General features: G+C 44.5%; 4 non-coding genes across 4 annotated transcripts; all 4 read left to right on the top strand.

The window, feature by feature from the left end:
- The first annotated feature begins 4,639 nt into the window (after positions 1-4,639).
- Positions 4,640-4,746, top strand: LOC138567986 (U6 spliceosomal RNA). Its single transcript, XR_011302363.1, has one exon. It is a non-coding gene; the product is annotated as a U6 spliceosomal RNA (small nuclear RNA).
- A 5,359-nt stretch (positions 4,747-10,105) lies between these two features.
- Positions 10,106-10,212, top strand: LOC138567985 (U6 spliceosomal RNA). The gene has a single exon (XR_011302362.1). It is a non-coding gene; the product is annotated as a U6 spliceosomal RNA (small nuclear RNA).
- A 5,358-nt stretch (positions 10,213-15,570) lies between these two features.
- On the top strand, positions 15,571-15,677 carry LOC138567984 (U6 spliceosomal RNA). The gene has a single exon (XR_011302361.1). It is a non-coding gene; the product is annotated as a U6 spliceosomal RNA (small nuclear RNA).
- A 5,359-nt stretch (positions 15,678-21,036) lies between these two features.
- LOC138567983 (U6 spliceosomal RNA) lies at positions 21,037-21,143 on the top strand. The gene has a single exon (XR_011302360.1). It is a non-coding gene; the product is annotated as a U6 spliceosomal RNA (small nuclear RNA).
- Positions 21,144-21,688: the final 545 nt, after the last annotated feature.

Genomic DNA, 21,688 nt, shown 5'->3' with positions numbered 1-21,688 from the left:
TCCCAGCCTGTTGATGCTTTGTTGAGTTGCTTGGAACATGCAAGGAAGGAGACCTGAAGCACTCCCGACCAGGTTGCATGTCTCCAAGTTACTGAAATCCCACAGACCTCCTCCCTGTGCCACAAAGTCCTGGGCACTGAGCTCTGCAGTTGTTGCCCACAGGTCGCCAAGTGTCCCAGATTTACTTTCTCAGAGTTGCTAGTTACTGCTACCCCACCTCGACCACTATATTTTCCCCAGATACTTGCTACTGTGGAGCAAGCAGGGCTAAGGAGAGGGAGAGGGGGTGTGCCTATGCAAATTATCTGCCAGTGTGCTTCCTGGGAGGTCATTCCATCTCACCAGCTGACACCTGGGCAGCGGCAGGTAATTTGGAGAACAGACATATCCGGACAGGCCACAGAGCAAAGGCTGGGCCGTTGATTGAGGATCCCTTTAGCCATGTCTCCCTAAGTTACTGAGGTCCAGAAAAATTCCACCCTCAGCTCTCATAGAGAGGTCCTTGGCCGATCGTGGCCGATCAGGGCTGTGAAGGGTCAGGGGGGACTGCACACTGCCTCACCTTTTCACTGCTTTCTGTAGCGGTAATGCTTTTGCAGAAGGGGCCTGTACAAGTGATTTTGTTCTGCGCTGTGCGAAAGTCACATTTATCCACTGACATTAACCAAATTACTTGCGCTGTTCAACGCACATACATGCATAGAAATCATGTTATGTTTTTTGGGGAAGGTCTAGAGGGTCCTGCTGATGATTTATTAAGCTGTCTGCTACTCTTGCTTTTACATAGTCTTCCCTGCCCAGGCATGTTTAAGGCATACTGTATGTCCCTCCATTACAATGAAAACTCTGTTGAAAGCACAGAGGTACATAGGAATGGATCTGTTAAGAAATGAAACAAAAAGTCTGGAAAAATGTCGAAACGGGTAGGATTTGGGCTTACAATTAACTGACTCACAGTCAGATGTGCTATCCCCTGACCCACTGATCCCCTTTCCTTTTGTGTAATCCTTTTGTTCTCAGTAGGGTTTTCCAAAGTGGCTTTCAAATAAAAGATCCTAGACCTGCATTTTGTGGCACACATGCCTCATATCCCGTTGCTCTTGATAAACTCACATCATCTCCCACCAATACAAGCTGTAAAAGATTTTCAGGGCTTAGCCAAGCAAACTAGACGCAGGTCGAAGGTTGAGCAATCCTTTAATCAGCAGCAAAGTTAACATTGAAATCAGCCTCAGAATCTCTTAAAGGATGGGCCAACATCTGTTGCTGGCAGCGTGCAAAGGGGCAGCCTGGGTGCTGACACCTTAAGCCATCTCCTGTTCTTGCCTTGTCCTTGATCCAGCCATGGGCCCACATACACTCAGAGGTACAGAGTGTTTCTCATGTCTATGGGTCTGCTGTGATGCTCTCACGCTTGCATCACCCAGCCATCGTGATGGGGAGGGGGTGTCGATTTGCAAGCACCCTTGAGCATGAATCTTTAAATATAATTGGCATTAAACCAAACCCTTTAGGACCAGATCAATAAAGCAGCAAAGAATGCTGATGTATTGCTGTTTGCCGCTTAATTCCATACCATCCGACATCTAAATGGTGTTTGGTCAAACGTTTGCCATATCAAATGTCCTTATGTCAAAGAGCAGAAAGTCCAGAGGTCCTAATCAATGGTTTGGTTGGCTCTCCCTTTGCGCTTGCCTTAAGGCGTCAGCACCAGAGGCTGTCCGATTGCGCCCTGCAAGCAACCAATGTTGGCCCATCCTTTAAGAGATTCTGAGGCTGATTTCAATGTTAATTTTGCTGCTGGTTTAAGGATTGCTCAACCTTCGGCCCACGTCTAATTTCCTTGGCTATGCCCTTGAAATATTTTACAGATTGTATTGGTGGGAGATGACGTGGGTTTATCAAGAGCAACGGGATATGAGGCATGTGGGCCATAAAAAACAGGTCTAGGATCTTTTGTATAAGAAAGTCTCTTTAAGTAGGGAACTTTGGACAACACTGCTGAGAGGAAAAGGATTACACAAAAGGCAAGGGGGTCAGTGGGTCAAGGGATAGCACATCTGACTGTGAGTCAGTTTATTGTAAGTCCAAATCCTACCTGTTTCAACATTTTTCCAGGCTTTTTGTTTCATTTCTTAACAGATCCATTCCTATGTGCCTCAGCAACCCATGTACTAATATTGGAATGAAAATGGGAAAATTGAATTTGACCCTGCTTCAAAGGATGACACGCACATTCGTAAAGCATTCACTATTTTTGGCACACGACAGGACAAAAACTTTCTTAATCTGCAAGTCTTTATTTTTGAATACATCTTTTTTAATGAAGATTGAAATTGTATGTTCATTCATTTTACACGACAACACAATACATTTTGCGCCAAATTCAACACTAATGACTCTGGAGCCTTTTACTTGTGAGTCCTATTGACTGAATGAACAGCCCCATCCCCTTCAATTTCTTGACTTGTACTTTTAGAAGTGGCACGCTGCTTTTGTTTTTTTATCCCATTCTACCAAACTCAGTATTAACACTTTCCCCCTTGTTGTGCACTCCAGCGTAAACTGCTTTAAGGTGCTATTTGCAAACATCGCTCTGAACTACAGCTTTACTTGCTTCTAGGCCTTAATCTTTAATTGGGGCTGAGCAGTGTACTCCGGATTTGGCTGCTTTTAGTTGGTTGATTTCTTTTTTGATTTCTGTAACTTTCAAACAGTCCCATTGTGAAATACCATTGTCACAATGTGATGCAGTGCAGGAACACTTAAAATTAATGGTAGGGAGAGGGAGCGGGGGTTGTGGGGGATGGGAAGGAGGGAGGGAGGGAGGAGAGAGAGAGACAGAGAGAGAGAGAAAACAATTAAAAGCCTAAAATCTTTGCCATGCAAACACATAGCCCCCGAATACCATATTTTCTTTATGTGGAAAGGGGCTCTGTGGCTGGTATGGCAGCCTGTTGATGCTTTGTTGAGTTGCTTGGAACGTGCATGGAAGGAGACCTGAAGCACTCCCGACCAGGTTGCATGCCTCCAAGTTACTGAAATCCCACAGACCTCCTCCCTGTGCCACAAAGTTCTGGGCGCTGAGCTCTGCAGTTGTTCCCCACAAGTTGCCAAGCACCCCAGATTTACTAGTTACTACTACCCCACCTCGACCACTATATTTTCCCCAGATACTTGCTACTGTGGAGTAAGCAGGGCTAAGAAAGAGGGAGAGGGGGTTTGCCTATGCAAATCATCTGCCAGTTTGCTTCCTGCGAGGTCATTCCATCTCACCAGCTGACACCTGGGCAGCGGCAGGTAATTTGGAGAACAGACATATATGGACAGGCCACAAAGCAAAGGCTGAGCCGTTGATTGAGGATCCCTTTTGCCATGTCTCCCTAAGTTACCGAGGACCAGAAAATTCCACCCTCAGCTCTCATAGAGAGGTCCTTGGCCGATCGTAGCCGATCAGAGGAGTGAAGTGTCGGAGGTGACTGTACACTGCCTCACCTGCCCTGCTTTCTACAGTGGTAATGCTTTTGCAGAAGGGGCCTGTACAAGAGATTTTGTTCTGCACTGTGGGAAAGTGACATTTATCCACTGACATTAACCAAACTACTTGCGCTGTTCAATGCACATGTATGCAGAGAAATCATTTTATGTTTTTTGGGGAAGGTCTAGAGGGTCCTGCTGGTGATTCTTTTAAGCTGTCTGCTACTCTTGCTTTTACATAGAGTCTTCCCTGCCCAGGAAGGTATACTGTATGTCCCTCCCTTACAATGAAAACTCTGTTCAAAGCACAGAGGTACATAGGAATGGATCTGTTAAGAAATGAGACAAAAAGCCTGGAAAATTTCAAAGCAGGTAGCATTTGGACTTACAATAAACTGACTCACAGTCAAATGTGCTATCATTTGACCCACTGAACCCCTTACCTTTTGTGTCATACTTTTGCTCTCAGTGGGGTTGCCCAAAGTTCCCTTCTTAAAGCGGCTTTCTTTTAAAAAATCCTAGACCTGCTTTTTGTGGCACACATGCCTCATATCCCGTTGCAGTTGATAAAGTCACATCATCTCCCACCAGTACAAGCTGTACAAGATTTCCAGGGCTTATCCTTGCAATCTAGACGTGGGTCGAAGGTTGAGCAATCCTTAAATCAGCTGCAAAGTTAAAATTGAAATCAGCCTGAGAATCCTTTAAAGGATGGTCCAACATCTGTTGCTTACAGGGCTCAATCGGACAGCCTCTGGTGCTGACGCTTTAAGCCACCTCCTGTTCTTGCCTTGTCCTTGTTACAGCCATGGGCCCACATACACTCAGAGGTACAGAGTTTTTCTCATGTCTATGGGTCTGTTGTGATGCTCTCAGGCTTGCATCAGCCAGCCATTGTGATGGGGAGGGGGTGTCATTTTGCAAGCACCCTGGAGCATTAATCTTTATATCTTTAAATATAATTGGCATTAAACTAAAACCCTTTAGGACCAGATCAATACAGCAGCAAAGAATGCTTATTCATTGTTGTTTGCCTCTTCATTTCATATCACCCGATATCTAAATGGTGTTTGGACTTTCTGCCCTCTGACATAAGGACATTTGGTATGGCAAACCTTTGACCAGAGGTCCTAATCAATGGTTTGATTGACTCTCCCTTTGCGCTTGCTTCTGCAACACATGTACTAATATTGGAATGATAATGGGAAAATTAAATTGGCCCCTGCTCTAAAGGATGACACGCACATTCGTAAAGCATTCACTATTTTAGGCACATGTCTGGACAGAAACTTTCTTAATTTGCAAGTCTTTATTTTTTAATATATCTTTTTTTATTGAAGATTGACATTTTATGTTCATTCATATTACACGACAACACAATACATTTTGCGCCAAATTCAACACTAATGCCTCAGGAGCCTTTTACTTGTGAGTCCTCTTGACTGAATGAACAGCCCTGTCCCCTTCAGTTTCTTGACTTGTACTTTTAGAAGTGGCACGCTTCTTTTTTTTTTTTTTTTTTATCCCATTCTACCAAACTCAGTATTATCACTTTCCTCCTTGTTGTGCACTCCAGCGTAAACTGCTTTAAGGTGCTGTTTGCAAACATCGCTCTGAACCACAGCTTTACTTGCTTCAGGGCCTTAATCTTTAATTGGGGCTGAGCAGTGTACTCCGGATTTGGCTGCTTTTAGTTGGTTGATTTCTTTTTTGATTTCTGTAACTTTCAAAAAGTCCCATTGTGAAATACCATTGTGACAATGTGCTGCAGTGCATGAAAACCTAAAATTAATGGTAGGGAGAGGGAGGGGGGGTAGGGGGGAAGAGAGAGGGCGGGAGGGTGGGAAGGAGTGAGTGAGGGAGGGAGAGAGGGAGGAGAGAGAGACAGAGAGAGAGAAAACAAAGAAAATATGGTATTTGGGGGCTATGTATTTGCATGGAAAAGATTTTGGCCTTTTAATCAAGTGGGAAGGGGCTCTGTGGTTGGTATCCCAGCCTGTTGATGCTTTGTTGAGTTGCTTGGAACATGCAAGGAAGGAGACCTGAAGCACTCCCGACCAGGTTGCATGTCTCCAAGTTACTGAAATCCCACAGACCTCCTCCCTGTGCCACAAAGTCCTGGGCACTGAGCTCTGCAGTTGTTGCCCACAGGTCGCCAAGTGTCCCAGATTTACTTTCTCAGAGTTGCTAGTTACTGCTACCCCACCTCGACCACTATATTTTCCCCAGATACTTGCTACTGTGGAGCAAGCAGGGCTAAGGAGAGGGAGAGGGGGTGTGCCTATGCAAATTATCTGCCAGTGTGCTTCCTGGGAGGTCATTCCATCTCACCAGCTGACACCTGGGCAGCGGCAGGTAATTTGGAGAACAGACATATCCGGACAGGCCACAGAGCAAAGGCTGGGCCGTTGATTGAGGATCCCTTTAGCCATGTCTCCCTAAGTTACTGAGGTCCAGAAAAATTCCACCCTCAGCTCTCATAGAGAGGTCCTTGGCCGATCGTGGCCGATCAGGGCTGTGAAGGGTCAGGGGGGACTGCACACTGCCTCACCTTTTCACTGCTTTCTGTAGCGGTAATGCTTTTGCAGAAGGGGCCTGTACAAGTGATTTTGTTCTGCGCTGTGCGAAAGTCACATTTATCCACTGACATTAACCAAATTACTTGCGCTGTTCAACGCACATACATGCATAGAAATCATGTTATGTTTTTTGGGGAAGGTCTAGAGGGTCCTGCTGATGATTTATTAAGCTGTCTGCTACTCTTGCTTTTACATAGTCTTCCCTGCCCAGGCATGTTTAAGGCATACTGTATGTCCCTCCATTACAATGAAAACTCTGTTGAAAGCACAGAGGTACATAGGAATGGATCTGTTAAGAAATGAAACAAAAAGTCTGGAAAAATGTCGAAACGGGTAGGATTTGGGCTTACAATTAACTGACTCACAGTCAGATGTGCTATCCCCTGACCCACTGATCCCCTTTCCTTTTGTGTAATCCTTTTGTTCTCAGTAGGGTTTTCCAAAGTGGCTTTCAAATAAAAGATCCTAGACCTGCATTTTGTGGCACACATGCCTCATATCCCGTTGCTCTTGATAAACTCACATCATCTCCCACCAATACAAGCTGTAAAAGATTTTCAGGGCTTAGCCAAGCAAACTAGACGCAGGTCGAAGGTTGAGCAATCCTTTAATCAGCAGCAAAGTTAACATTGAAATCAGCCTCAGAATCTCTTAAAGGATGGGCCAACATCTGTTGCTGGCAGCGTGCAAAGGGGCAGCCTGGGTGCTGACACCTTAAGCCATCTCCTGTTCTTGCCTTGTCCTTGATCCAGCCATGGGCCCACATACACTCAGAGGTACAGAGTGTTTCTCATGTCTATGGGTCTGCTGTGATGCTCTCACGCTTGCATCACCCAGCCATCGTGATGGGGAGGGGGTGTCGATTTGCAAGCACCCTTGAGCATGAATCTTTAAATATAATTGGCATTAAACCAAACCCTTTAGGACCAGATCAATAAAGCAGCAAAGAATGCTGATGTATTGCTGTTTGCCGCTTAATTCCATACCATCCGACATCTAAATGGTGTTTGGTCAAACGTTTGCCATATCAAATGTCCTTATGTCAAAGAGCAGAAAGTCCAGAGGTCCTAATCAATGGTTTGGTTGGCTCTCCCTTTGCGCTTGCCTTAAGGCGTCAGCACCAGAGGCTGTCCGATTGCGCCCTGCAAGCAACCAATGTTGGCCCATCCTTTAAGAGATTCTGAGGCTGATTTCAATGTTAATTTTGCTGCTGGTTTAAGGATTGCTCAACCTTCGGCCCACGTCTAATTTCCTTGGCTATGCCCTTGAAATATTTTACAGATTGTATTGGTGGGAGATGACGTGGGTTTATCAAGAGCAACGGGATATGAGGCATGTGGGCCATAAAAAACAGGTCTAGGATCTTTTGTATAAGAAAGTCTCTTTAAGTAGGGAACTTTGGACAACACTGCTGAGAGGAAAAGGATTACACAAAAGGCAAGGGGGTCAGTGGGTCAAGGGATAGCACATCTGACTGTGAGTCAGTTTATTGTAAGTCCAAATCCTACCTGTTTCAACATTTTTCCAGGCTTTTTGTTTCATTTCTTAACAGATCCATTCCTATGTGCCTCAGCAACCCATGTACTAATATTGGAATGAAAATGGGAAAATTGAATTTGACCCTGCTTCAAAGGATGACACGCACATTCGTAAAGCATTCACTATTTTTGGCACACGACAGGACAAAAACTTTCTTAATCTGCAAGTCTTTATTTTTGAATACATCTTTTTTAATGAAGATTGAAATTGTATGTTCATTCATTTTACACGACAACACAATACATTTTGCGCCAAATTCAACACTAATGACTCTGGAGCCTTTTACTTGTGAGTCCTATTGACTGAATGAACAGCCCCATCCCCTTCAATTTCTTGACTTGTACTTTTAGAAGTGGCACGCTGCTTTTGTTTTTTTATCCCATTCTACCAAACTCAGTATTAACACTTTCCCCCTTGTTGTGCACTCCAGCGTAAACTGCTTTAAGGTGCTATTTGCAAACATCGCTCTGAACTACAGCTTTACTTGCTTCTAGGCCTTAATCTTTAATTGGGGCTGAGCAGTGTACTCCGGATTTGGCTGCTTTTAGTTGGTTGATTTCTTTTTTGATTTCTGTAACTTTCAAACAGTCCCATTGTGAAATACCATTGTCACAATGTGATGCAGTGCATGAACACTTAAAATTAATGGTAGGGAGAGGGAGCGGGGGTTGTGGGGGATGGGAAGGAGGGAGGGAGGGAGGAGAGAGAGAGACAGAGAGAGAGAGAAAACAATTAAAAGCCTAAAATCTTTGCCATGCAAACACATAGCCCCCGAATACCATATTTTCTTTATGTGGAAAGGGGCTCTGTGGCTGGTATGGCAGCCTGTTGATGCTTTGTTGAGTTGCTTGGAACGTGCATGGAAGGAGACCTGAAGCACTCCCGACCAGGTTGCATGCCTCCAAGTTACTGAAATCCCACAGACCTCCTCCCTGTGCCACAAAGTTCTGGGCGCTGAGCTCTGCAGTTGTTCCCCACAAGTTGCCAAGCACCCCAGATTTACTAGTTACTACTACCCCACCTCGACCACTATATTTTCCCCAGATACTTGCTACTGTGGAGTAAGCAGGGCTAAGAAAGAGGGAGAGGGGGTTTGCCTATGCAAATCATCTGCCAGTTTGCTTCCTGCGAGGTCATTCCATCTCACCAGCTGACACCTGGGCAGCGGCAGGTAATTTGGAGAACAGACATATATGGACAGGCCACAAAGCAAAGGCTGAGCCGTTGATTGAGGATCCCTTTTGCCATGTCTCCCTAAGTTACCGAGGACCAGAAAATTCCACCCTCAGCTCTCATAGAGAGGTCCTTGGCCGATCGTAGCCGATCAGAGGAGTGAAGTGTCGGAGGTGACTGTACACTGCCTCACCTGCCCTGCTTTCTACAGTGGTAATGCTTTTGCAGAAGGGGCCTGTACAAGAGATTTTGTTCTGCACTGTGGGAAAGTGACATTTATCCACTGACATTAACCAAACTACTTGCGCTGTTCAATGCACATGTGTGCAGAGAAATCATTTTATGTTTTTTGGGGAAGGTCTAGAGGGTCCTGCTGGTGATTCTTTTAAGCTGTCTGCTACTCTTGCTTTTACATAGAGTCTTCCCTGCCCAGGAAGGTATACTGTATGTCCCTCCCTTACAATGAAAACTCTGTTCAAAGCACAGAGGTACATAGGAATGGATCTGTTAAGAAATGAGACAAAAAGCCTGGAAAATTTCAAAGCAGGTAGCATTTGGACTTACAATAAACTGACTCACAGTCAAATGTGCTATCATTTGACCCACTGAACCCCTTACCTTTTGTGTCATACTTTTGCTCTCAGTGGGGTTGCCCAAAGTTCCCTTCTTAAAGCGGCTTTCTTTTAAAAAATCCTAGACCTGCTTTTTGTGGCACACATGCCTCATATCCCGTTGCAGTTGATAAAGTCACATCATCTCCCACCAGTACAAGCTGTACAAGATTTCCAGGGCTTATCCTTGCAATCTAGACGTGGGTCGAAGGTTGAGCAATCCTTAAATCAGCTGCAAAGTTAAAATTGAAATCAGCCTGAGAATCCTTTAAAGGATGGTCCAACATCTGTTGCTTACAGGGCTCAATCGGACAGCCTCTGGTGCTGACGCTTTAAGCCACCTCCTGTTCTTGCCTTGTCCTTGTTACAGCCATGGGCCCACATACACTCAGAGGTACAGAGTTTTTCTCATGTCTATGGGTCTGTTGTGATGCTCTCAGGCTTGCATCAGCCAGCCATTGTGATGGGGAGGGGGTGTCATTTTGCAAGCACCCTGGAGCATTAATCTTTATATCTTTAAATATAATTGGCATTAAACTAAAACCCTTTAGGACCAGATCAATACAGCAGCAAAGAATGCTTATTCATTGTTGTTTGCCTCTTCATTTCATATCACCCGATATCTAAATGGTGTTTGGACTTTCTGCCCTCTGACATAAGGACATTTGGTATGGCAAACCTTTGACCAGAGGTCCTAATCAATGGTTTGATTGACTCTCCCTTTGCGCTTGCTTCTGCAACACATGTACTAATATTGGAATGATAATGGGAAAATTAAATTGGCCCCTGCTCTAAAGGATGACACGCACATTCGTAAAGCATTCACTATTTTAGGCACATGTCTGGACAGAAACTTTCTTAATTTGCAAGTCTTTATTTTTTAATATATCTTTTTTTATTGAAGATTGACATTTTATGTTCATTCATATTACACGACAACACAATACATTTTGCGCCAAATTCAACACTAATGCCTCAGGAGCCTTTTACTTGTGAGTCCTCTTGACTGAATGAACAGCCCTGTCCCCTTCAGTTTCTTGACTTGTACTTTTAGAAGTGGCACGCTTCTTTTTTTTTTTTTTTTTATCCCATTCTACCAAACTCAGTATTATCACTTTCCTCCTTGTTGTGCACTCCAGCGTAAACTGCTTTAAGGTGCTGTTTGCAAACATCGCTCTGAACCACAGCTTTACTTGCTTCAGGGCCTTAATCTTTAATTGGGGCTGAGCAGTGTACTCCGGATTTGGCTGCTTTTAGTTGGTTGATTTCTTTTTTGATTTCTGTAACTTTCAAAAAGTCCCATTGTGAAATACCATTGTGACAATGTGCTGCAGTGCATGAAAACCTAAAATTAATGGTAGGGAGAGGGAGGGGGGGTAGGGGGGAAGAGAGAGGGCGGGAGGGTGGGAAGGAGTGAGTGAGGGAGGGAGAGAGGGAGGAGAGAGAGACAGAGAGAGAGAAAACAAAGAAAATATGGTATTTGGGGGCTATGTATTTGCATGGAAAAGATTTTGGCCTTTTAATCAAGTGGGAAGGGGCTCTGTGGTTGGTATCCCAGCCTGTTGATGCTTTGTTGAGTTGCTTGGAACATGCAAGGAAGGAGACCTGAAGCACTCCCGACCAGGTTGCATGTCTCCAAGTTACTGAAATCCCACAGACCTCCTCCCTGTGCCACAAAGTCCTGGGCACTGAGCTCTGCAGTTGTTGCCCACAGGTCGCCAAATGTCCCAGATTTACTTTCTCAGAGTTGCTAGTTACTGCTACCCCACCTCGACCACTATATTTTCCCCAGATACTTGCTACTGTGGAGCAAGCAGGGCTAAGGAGAGGGAGAGGGGGTGTGCCTATGCAAATTATCTGCCAGTGTGCTTCCTGGGAGGTCATTCCATCTCACCAGCTGACACCTGGGCAGCGGCAGGTAATTTGGAGAACAGACATATCCGGACAGGCCACAGAGCAAAGGCTGGGCCGTTGATTGAGGATCCCTTTAGCCATGTCTCCCTAAGTTACTGAGGTCCAGAAAAATTCCACCCTCAGCTCTCATAGAGAGGTCCTTGGCCGATCGTGGCCGATCAGGGCTGTGAAGGGTCAGGGGGGACTGCACACTGCCTCACCTTTTCACTGCTTTCTGTAGCGGTAATGCTTTTGCAGAAGGGGCCTGTACAAGTGATTTTGTTCTGCGCTGTGCGAAAGTCACATTTATCCACTGACATTAACCAAATTACTTGCGCTGTTCAACGCACATACATGCATAGAAATCATGTTATGTTTTTTGGGGAAGGTCTAGAGGGTCCTGCTGATGATTTATTAAGCTGTCTGCTACTCTTGCTTTTACATAGTCTTCCCTGCCCAGGCATGTTTAAGGCATACTGTATGTCCCTCCATTACAATGAAAACTCTGTTGAAAGCACAGAGGTACATAGGAATGGATCTGTTAAGAAATGAAACAAAAAGTCTGGAAAAATGTCGAAACGGGTAGGATTTGGGCTTACAATTAACTGACTCACAGTCAGATGTGCTATCCCCTGACCCACTGATCCCCTTTCCTTTTGTGTAATCCTTTTGTTCTCAGTAGGGTTTTCCAAAGTGGCTTTCAAATAAAAGATCCTAGACCTGCATTTTGTGGCACACATGCCTCATATCCCGTTGCTCTTGATAAACTCACATCATCTCCCACCAATACAAGCTGTAAAAGATTTTCAGGGCTTAGCCAAGCAAACTAGACGCAGGTCGAAGGTTGAGCAATCCTTTAATCAGCAGCAAAGTTAACATTGAAATCAGCCTCAGAATCTCTTAAAGGATGGGCCAACATCTGTTGCTGGCAGCGTGCAAAGGGGCAGCCTGGGTGCTGACACCTTAAGCCATCTCCTGTTCTTGCCTTGTCCTTGATCCAGCCATGGGCCCACATACACTCAGAGGTACAGAGTGTTTCTCATGTCTATGGGTCTGCTGTGATGCTCTCACGCTTGCATCACCCAGCCATCGTGATGGGGAGGGGGTGTCGATTTGCAAGCACCCTTGAGCATGAATCTTTAAATATAATTGGCATTAAACCAAACCCTTTAGGACCAGATCAATAAAGCAGCAAAGAATGCTGATGTATTGCTGTTTGCCGCTTAATTCCATACCATCCGACATCTAAATGGTGTTTGGTCAAACGTTTGCCATATCAAATGTCCTTATGTCAAAGAGCAGAAAGTCCAGAGGTCCTAATCAATGGTTTGGTTGGCTCTCCCTTTGCGCTTGCCTTAAGGCGTCAGCACCAGAGGCTGTCCGATTGCGCCCTGCAAGCAACCAATGTTGGCCCATCCTTTAAGAGATTCTGAGGCTGATTTCAATGTTAATTTTGCTGCTGGTTTAAGGATTGCTCAACCTTCGGCCCACGTCTAATTTCCTTGGCTATGCCCTTGAAATATTTTACAGATTGTATTGGTGGGAGATGACGTGGGTTTATCAAGAGCAACGGGATATGAGGCATGTGGGCCATAAAAAACAGGTCTAGGATCTTTTGTATAAGAAAGTCTCTTTAAGTAGGGAACTTTGGACAACACTGCTGAGAGGAAAAGGATTACACAAAAGGCAAGGGGGTCAGTGGGTCAAGGGATAGCACATCTGACTGTGAGTCAGTTTATTGTAAGTCCAAATCCTACCTGTTTCAACATTTTTCCAGGCTTTTTGTTTCATTTCTTAACAGATCCATTCCTATGTGCCTCAGCAACCCATGTACTAATATTGGAATGAAAATGGGAAAATTGAATTTGACCCTGCTTCAAAGGATGACACGCACATTCGTAAAGCATTCACTATTTTTGGCACACGACAGGACAAAAACTTTCTTAATCTGCAAGTCTTTATTTTTGAATACATCTTTTTTAATGAAGATTGAAATTGTATGTTCATTCATTTTACACGACAACACAATACATTTTGCGCCAAATTCAACACTAATGACTCTGGAGCCTTTTACTTGTGAGTCCTATTGACTGAATGAACAGCCCCATCCCCTTCAATTTCTTGACTTGTACTTTTAGAAGTGGCACGCTGCTTTTGTTTTTTTATCCCATTCTACCAAACTCAGTATTAACACTTTCCCCCTTGTTGTGCACTCCAGCGTAAACTGCTTTAAGGTGCTATTTGCAAACATCGCTCTGAACTACAGCTTTACTTGCTTCTAGGCCTTAATCTTTAATTGGGGCTGAGCAGTGTACTCCGGATTTGGCTGCTTTTAGTTGGTTGATTTCTTTTTTGATTTCTGTAACTTTCAAACAGTCCCATTGTGAAATACCATTGTCACAATGTGATGCAGTGCAGGAACACTTAAAATTAATGGTAGGGAGAGGGAGCGGGGGTTGTGGGGGATGGGAAGGAGGGAGGGAGGGAGGAGAGAGAGAGACAGAGAGAGAGAGAAAACAATTAAAAGCCTAAAATCTTTGCCATGCAAACACATAGCCCCCGAATACCATATTTTCTTTATGTGGAAAGGGGCTCTGTGGCTGGTATGGCAGCCTGTTGATGCTTTGTTGAGTTGCTTGGAACGTGCATGGAAGGAGACCTGAAGCACTCCCGACCAGGTTGCATGCCTCCAAGTTACTGAAATCCCACAGACCTCCTCCCTGTGCCACAAAGTTCTGGGCGCTGAGCTCTGCAGTTGTTCCCCACAAGTTGCCAAGCACCCCAGATTTACTTGTTACTACTACCCCACCTCGACCACTATATTTTCCCCAGATACTTGCTACTGTGGAGTAAGCAGGGCTAAGAAAGAGGGAGAGGGGGTTTGCCTATGCAAATCATCTGCCAGTTTGCTTCCTGCGAGGTCATTCCATCTCACCAGCTGACACCTGGGCAGCGGCAGGTAATTTGGAGAACAGACATATATGGACAGGCCACAAAGCAAAGGCTGAGCCGTTGATTGAGGATCCCTTTTGCCATGTCTCCCTAACTTACCGAGGACCAGAAAATTCCACCCTCAGCTCTCATAGAGAGGTCCTTGGCCGATCGTAGCCGATCAGAGGAGTGAAGTGTCGGAGGTGACTGTACACTGCCTCACCTGCCCTGCTTTCTACAGTGGTAATGCTTTTGCAGAAGGGGCCTGTACAAGAGATTTTGTTCTGCACTGTGGGAAAGTGACATTTATCCACTGACATTAACCAAACTACTTGCGCTGTTCAATGCACATGTGTGCAGAGAAATCATTTTATGTTTTTTGGGGAAGGTCTAGAGGGTCCTGCTGGTGATTCTTTTAAGCTGTCTGCTACTCTTGCTTTTACATAGAGTCTTCCCTGCCCAGGAAGGTATACTGTATGTCCCTCCCTTACAATGAAAACTCTGTTCAAAGCACAGAGGTACATAGGAATGGATCTGTTAAGAAATGAGACAAAAAGCCTGGAAAATTTCAAAGCAGGTAGCATTTGGACTTACAATAAACTGACTCACAGTCAAATGTGCTATCATTTGACCCACTGAACCCCTTACCTTTTGTGTCATACTTTTGCTCTCAGTGGGGTTGCCCAAAGTTCCCTTCTTAAAGCGGCTTTCTTTTAAAAAATCCTAGACCTGCTTTTTGTGGCACACATGCCTCATATCCCGTTGCAGTTGATAAAGTCACATCATCTCCCACCAGTACAAGCTGTACAAGATTTCCAGGGCTTATCCTTGCAATCTAGACGTGGGTCGAAGGTTGAGCAATCCTTAAATCAGCTGCAAAGTTAAAATTGAAATCAGCCTGAGAATCCTTTAAAGGATGGTCCAACATCTGTTGCTTACAGGGCTCAATCGGACAGCCTCTGGTGCTGACGCTTTAAGCCACCTCCTGTTCTTGCCTTGTCCTTGTTACAGCCATGGGCCCACATACACTCAGAGGTACAGAGTTTTTCTCATGTCTATGGGTCTGTTGTGATGCTCTCAGGCTTGCATCAGCCAGCCATTGTGATGGGGAGGGGGTGTCATTTTGCAAGCACCCTGGAGCATTAATCTTTATATCTTTAAATATAATTGGCATTAAACTAAAACCCTTTAGGACCAGATCAATACAGCAGCAAAGAATGCTTATTCATTGTTGTTTGCCTCTTCATTTCATATCACCCGATATCTAAATGGTGTTTGGACTTTCTGCCCTCTGACATAAGGACATTTGGTATGGCAAACCTTTGACCAGAGGTCCTAATCAATGGTTTGATTGACTCTCCCTTTGCGCTTGCTTCTGCAACACATGTACTAATATTGGAATGATAATGGGAAAATTAAATTGGCCCCTGCTCTAAAGGATGACACGCACATTCGTAAAGCATTCACTATTTTAGGCACATGTCTGGACAGAAACTTTCTTAATTTGCAAGTCTTTATTTTTTAATATATCTTTTTTTATTGAAGATTGACATTTTATGTTCATTCATATTACACGACAACACAATACATTTTGCGCCAAATTCAACACTAATGCCTCAGGAGCCTTTTACTTGTGAGTCCTCTTGACTGAATGAACAGCCCTGTCCCCTTCAGTTTCTTGACTTGTACTTTTAGAAGTGGCACGCTTCTTTTTTTTTTTTTTTTTTATCCCATTCTACCAAACTCAGTATTATCACTTTCCTCCTTGTTGTGCACTCCAGCGTAAACTGCTTTAAGGTGCTGTTTGCAAACATCGCTCTGAACCACAGCTTTACTTGCTTCAGGGCCTTAATCTTTAATTGGGGCTGAGCAGTGTACTCCGGATTTGGCTGCTTTTAGTTGGTTGATTTCTTTTTTGATTTCTGTAACTTTCAAAAAGTCCCATTGTGAAATACCATTGTGACAATGTGCTGCAGTGCATGAAAACCTAAAATTAATGGTAGGGAGAGGGAGGGGGGGTAGGGGGGAAGAGAGAGGGCGGGAGGGTGGGAAGGAGTGAGTGAGGGAGGGAGAGAGGGAGGAGAGAGAGACAGAGAGAGAGAAAACAAAGAAAATATGGTATTTGGGGGCTATGTATTTGCATGGAAAAGATTTTGGCCTTTTAATCAAGTGGGAAGGGGCTCTGTGGTTGGTATCCCAGCCTGTTGATGCTTTGTTGAGTTGCTTGGAACATGCAAGGAAGGAGACCTGAAGCACTCCCGACCAGGTTGCATGTCTCCAAGTTACTGAAATCCCACAGACCTCCTCCCTGTGCCACAAAGTCCTGGGCACTGAGCTCTGCAGTTGTTGCCCACAGGTCGCCAAGTGTCCCAGATTTACTTTCTCAGAGTTGCTAGTTACTGCTACCCCACCTCGACCACTATATTTTCCCCAGATACTTGCTACTGTGGAGCAAGCAGGGCTAAGGAGAGGGAGAGGGGGTGTGCCTATGCAAATTATCTGCCAGTGTGCTTCCTGGGAGGTCATTCCATCTCACCAGCTGACACCTGGGCAGCGGCAGGTAATTTGGAGAACAGACATATCCGGACAGGCCACAGAGCAAAGGCTGGGCCGTTGATTGAGGATCCCTTTAGCCATGTCTCCCTAAGTTACTGAGGTCCAGAAAAATTCCACCCTCAGCTCTCATAGAGAGGTCCTTGGCCGATCGTGGCCGATCAGGGCTGTGAAGGGTCAGGGGGGACTGCACACTGCCTCACCTTTTCACTGCTTTCTGTAGCGGTAATGCTTTTGCAGAAGGGGCCTGTACAAGTGATTTTGTTCTGCGCTGTGCGAAAGTCACATTTATCCACTGACATTAACCAAATTACTTGCGCTGTTCAACGCACATACATGCATAGAAATCATGTTATGTTTTTTGGGGAAGGTCTAGAGGGTCCTGCTGATGATTTATTAAGCTGTCTGCTACTCTTGCTTTTACATAGTCTTCCCTGCCCAGGCATGTTTAAGGCATACTGTATGTCCCTCCATTACAATGAAAACTCTGTTGAAAGCACAGAGGTACATAGGAATGGATCTGTTAAGAAATGAAACAAAAAGTCTGGAAAAATGTCGAAACGGGTAGGATTTGGGCTTACAATTAACTGACTCACAGTCAGATGTGCTATCCCCTGACCCACTGATCCCCTTTCCTTTTGTGTAATCCTTTTGTTCTCAGTAGGGTTTTCCAAAGTGGCTTTCAAATAAAAGATCCTAGACCTGCATTTTGTGGCACACATGCCTCATATCCCGTTGCTCTTGATAAACTCACATCATCTCCCACCAATACAAGCTGTAAAAGATTTTCAGGGCTTAGCCAAGCAAACTAGACGCAGGTCGAAGGTTGAGCAATCCTTTAATCAGCAGCAAAGTTAACATTGAAATCAGCCTCAGAATCTCTTAAAGGATGGGCCAACATCTGTTGCTGGCAGCGTGCAAAGGGGCAGCCTGGGTGCTGACACCTTAAGCCATCTCCTGTTCTTGCCTTGTCCTTGATCCAGCCATGGGCCCACATACACTCAGAGGTACAGAGTGTTTCTCATGTCTATGGGTCTGCTGTGATGCTCTCACGCTTGCATCACCCAGCCATCGTGATGGGGAGGGGGTGTCGATTTGCAAGCACCCTTGAGCATGAATCTTTAAATATAATTGGCATTAAACCAAACCCTTTAGGACCAGATCAATAAAGCAGCAAAGAATGCTGATGTATTGCTGTTTGCCGCTTAATTCCATACCATCCGACATCTAAATGGTGTTTGGTCAAACGTTTGCCATATCAAATGTCCTTATGTCAAAGAGCAGAAAGTCCAGAGGTCCTAATCAATGGTTTGGTTGGCTCTCCCTTTGCGCTTGCCTTAAGGCGTCAGCACCAGAGGCTGTCCGATTGCGCCCTGCAAGCAACCAATGTTGGCCCATCCTTTAAGAGATTCTGAGGCTGATTTCAATGTTAATTTTGCTGCTGGTTTAAGGATTGCTCAACCTTCGGCCCACGTCTAATTTCCTTGGCTATGCCCTTGAAATATTTTACAGATTGTATTGGTGGGAGATGACGTGGGTTTATCAAGAGCAACGGGATATGAGGCATGTGGGCCATAAAAAACAGGTCTAGGATCTTTTGTATAAGAAAGTCTCTTTAAGTAGGGAACTTTGGACAACACTGCTGAGAGGAAAAGGATTACACAAAAGGCAAGGGGGTCAGTGGGTCAAGGGATAGCACATCTGACTGTGAGTCAGTTTATTGTAAGTCCAAATCCTACCTGTTTCAACATTTTTCCAGGCTTTTTGTTTCATTTCTTAACAGATCCATTCCTATGTGCCTCAGCAACCCATGTACTAATATTGGAATGAAAATGGGAAAATTGAATTTGACCCTGCTTCAAAGGATGACACGCACATTCGTAAAGCATTCACTATTTTTGGCACACGACAGGACAAAAACTTTCTTAATCTGCAAGTCTTTATTTTTGAATACATCTTTTTTAATGAAGATTGAAATTGTATGTTCATTCATTTTACACGACAACACAATACATTTTGCGCCAAATTCAACACTAATGACTCTGGAGCCTTTTACTTGTGAGTCCTATTGACTGAATGAACAGCCCCATCCCCTTCAATTTCTTGACTTGTACTTTTAGAAGTGGCACGCTGCTTTTGTTTTTTTATCCCATTCTACCAAACTCAGTATTAACACTTTCCCCCTTGTTGTGCACTCCAGCGTAAACTGCTTTAAGGTGCTATTTGCAAACATCGCTCTGAACTACAGCTTTACTTGCTTCTAGGCCTTAATCTTTAATTGGGGCTGAGCAGTGTACTCCGGATTTGGCTGCTTTTAGTTGGTTGATTTCTTTTTTGATTTCTGTAACTTTCAAACAGTCCCATTGTGAAATACCATTGTCACAATGTGATGCAGTGCAGGAACACTTAAAATTAATGGTAGGGAGAGGGAGCGGGGGTTGTGGGGGATGGGAAGGAGGGAGGGAGGGAGGAGAGAGAGAGACAGAGAGAGAGAGAAAACAATTAAAAGCCTAAAATCTTTGCCATGCAAACACATAGCCCCCGAATACCATATTTTCTTTATGTGGAAAGGGGCTCTGTGGCTGGTATGGCAGCCTGTTGATGCTTTGTTGAGTTGCTTGGAACGTGCATGGAAGGAGACCTGAAGCACTCCCGACCAGGTTGCATGCCTCCAAGTTACTGAAATCCCACAGACCTCCTCCCTGTGCCACAAAGTTCTGGGCGCTGAGCTCTGCAGTTGTTCCCCACAAGTTGCCAAGCACCCCAGATTTACTAGTTACTACTACCCCACCTCGACCACTATATTTTCCCCAGATACTTGCTACTGTGGAGTAAGCAGGGCTAAGAAAGAGGGAGAGGGGGTTTGCCTATGCAAATCATCTGCCAGTTTGCTTCCTGCGAGGTCATTCCATCTCACCAGCTGACACCTGGGCAGCGGCAGGTAATTTGGAGAACAGACATATATGGACAGGCCACAAAGCAAAGGCTGAGCCGTTGATTGAGGATCCCTTTTGCCATGTCTCCCTAACTTACCGAGGACCAGAAAATTCCACCCTCAGCTCTCATAGAGAGGTCCTTGGCCGATCGTAGCCGATCAGAGGAGTGAAGTGTCGGAGGTGACTGTACACTGCCTCACCTGCCCTGCTTTCTACAGTGGTAATGCTTTTGCAGAAGGGGCCTGTACAAGAGATTTTGTTCTGCACTGTGGGAAAGTGACATTTATCCACTGACATTAACCAAACTACTTGCGCTGTTCAATGCACATGTGTGCAGAGAAATCATTTTATGTTTTTTGGGGAAGGTCTAGAGGGTCCTGCTGGTGATTCTTTTAAGCTGTCTGCTACTCTTGCTTTTACATAGAGTCTTCCCTGCCCAGGAAGGTATACTGTATGTCCCTCCCTTACAATGAAAACTCTGTTCAAAGCACAGAGGTACATAGGAATGGATCTGTTAAGAAATGAGACAAAAAGCCTGGAAAATTTCAAAGCAGGTAGCATTTGGACTTACAATAAACTGACTCACAGTCAAATGTGCTATCATTTGACCCACTGAACCCCTTACCTTTTGTGTCATACTTTTGCTCTCAGTGGGGTTGCCCAAAGTTCCCTTCTTAAAGCGGCTTTCTTTTAAAAAATCCTAGACCTGCTTTTTGTGGCACACATGCCTCATATCCCGTTGCAGTTGATAAAGTCACATCATCTCCCACCAGTACAAGCTGTACAAGATTTCCAGGGCTTATCCTTGCAATCTAGACGTGGGTCGAAGGTTGAGCAATCCTTAAATCAGCTGCAAAGTTAAAATTGAAATCAGCCTGAGAATCCTTTAAAGGATGGTCCAACATCTGTTGCTTACAGGGCTCAATCGGACAGCCTCTGGTGCTGACGCTTTAAGCCACCTCCTGTTCTTGCCTTGTCCTTGTTACAGCCATGGGCCCACATACACTCAGAGGTACAGAGTTTTTCTCATGTCTATGGGTCTGTTGTGATGCTCTCAGGCTTGCATCAGCCAGCCATTGTGATGGGGAGGGGGTGTCATTTTGCAAGCACCCTGGAGCATTAATCTTTATATCTTTAAATATAATTGGCATTAAACTAAAACCCTTTAGGACCAGATCAATACAGCAGCAAAGAATGCTTATTCATTGTTGTTTGCCTCTTCATTTCATATCACCCGATATCTAAATGGTGTTTGGACTTTCTGCCCTCTGACATAAGGACATTTGGTATGGCAAACCTTTGACCAGAGGTCCTAATCAATGGTTTGATTGACTCTCCCTTTGCGCTTGCTTCTGCAACACATGTACTAATATTGGAATGATAATGGGAAAATTAAATTGGCCCCTGCTCTAAAGGATGACACGCACATTCGTAAAGCATTCACTATTTTAGGCACATGTCTGGACAGAAACTTTCTTAATTTGCAAGTCTTTATTTTTTAATATATCTTTTTTTATTGAAGATTGACATTTTATGTTCATTCATATTACACGACAACACAATACATTTTGCGCCAAATTCAACACTAATGCCTCAGGAGCCTTTTACTTGTGAGTCCTCTTGACTGAATGAACAGCCCTGTCCCCTTCAGTTTCTTGACTTGTACTTTTAGAAGTGGCACGCTTCTTTTTTTTTTTTTTTTTTATCCCATTCTACCAAACTCAGTATTATCACTTTCCTCCTTGTTGTGCACTCCAGCGTAAACTGCTTTAAGGTGCTGTTTGCAAACATCGCTCTGAACCACAGCTTTACTTGCTTCAGGGCCTTAATCTTTAATTGGGGCTGAGCAGTGTACTCCGGATTTGGCTGCTTTTAGTTGGTTGATTTCTTTTTTGATTTCTGTAACTTTCAAAAAGTCCCATTGTGAAATACCATTGTGACAATGTGCTGCAGTGCATGAAAACCTAAAATTAATGGTAGGGAGAGGGAGGGGGGG

Source organism: Ambystoma mexicanum, chromosome 2p (genome assembly GCF_040938575.1).
Source record: "Ambystoma mexicanum isolate Mex_15411 chromosome 2p, UKY_AmexF1_1, whole genome shotgun sequence".
Classification (NCBI taxonomy): domain Eukaryota; kingdom Metazoa; phylum Chordata; class Amphibia; order Caudata; family Ambystomatidae; genus Ambystoma; species Ambystoma mexicanum.
This window is presented reverse-complemented; position numbering and strand designations above follow the sequence as displayed.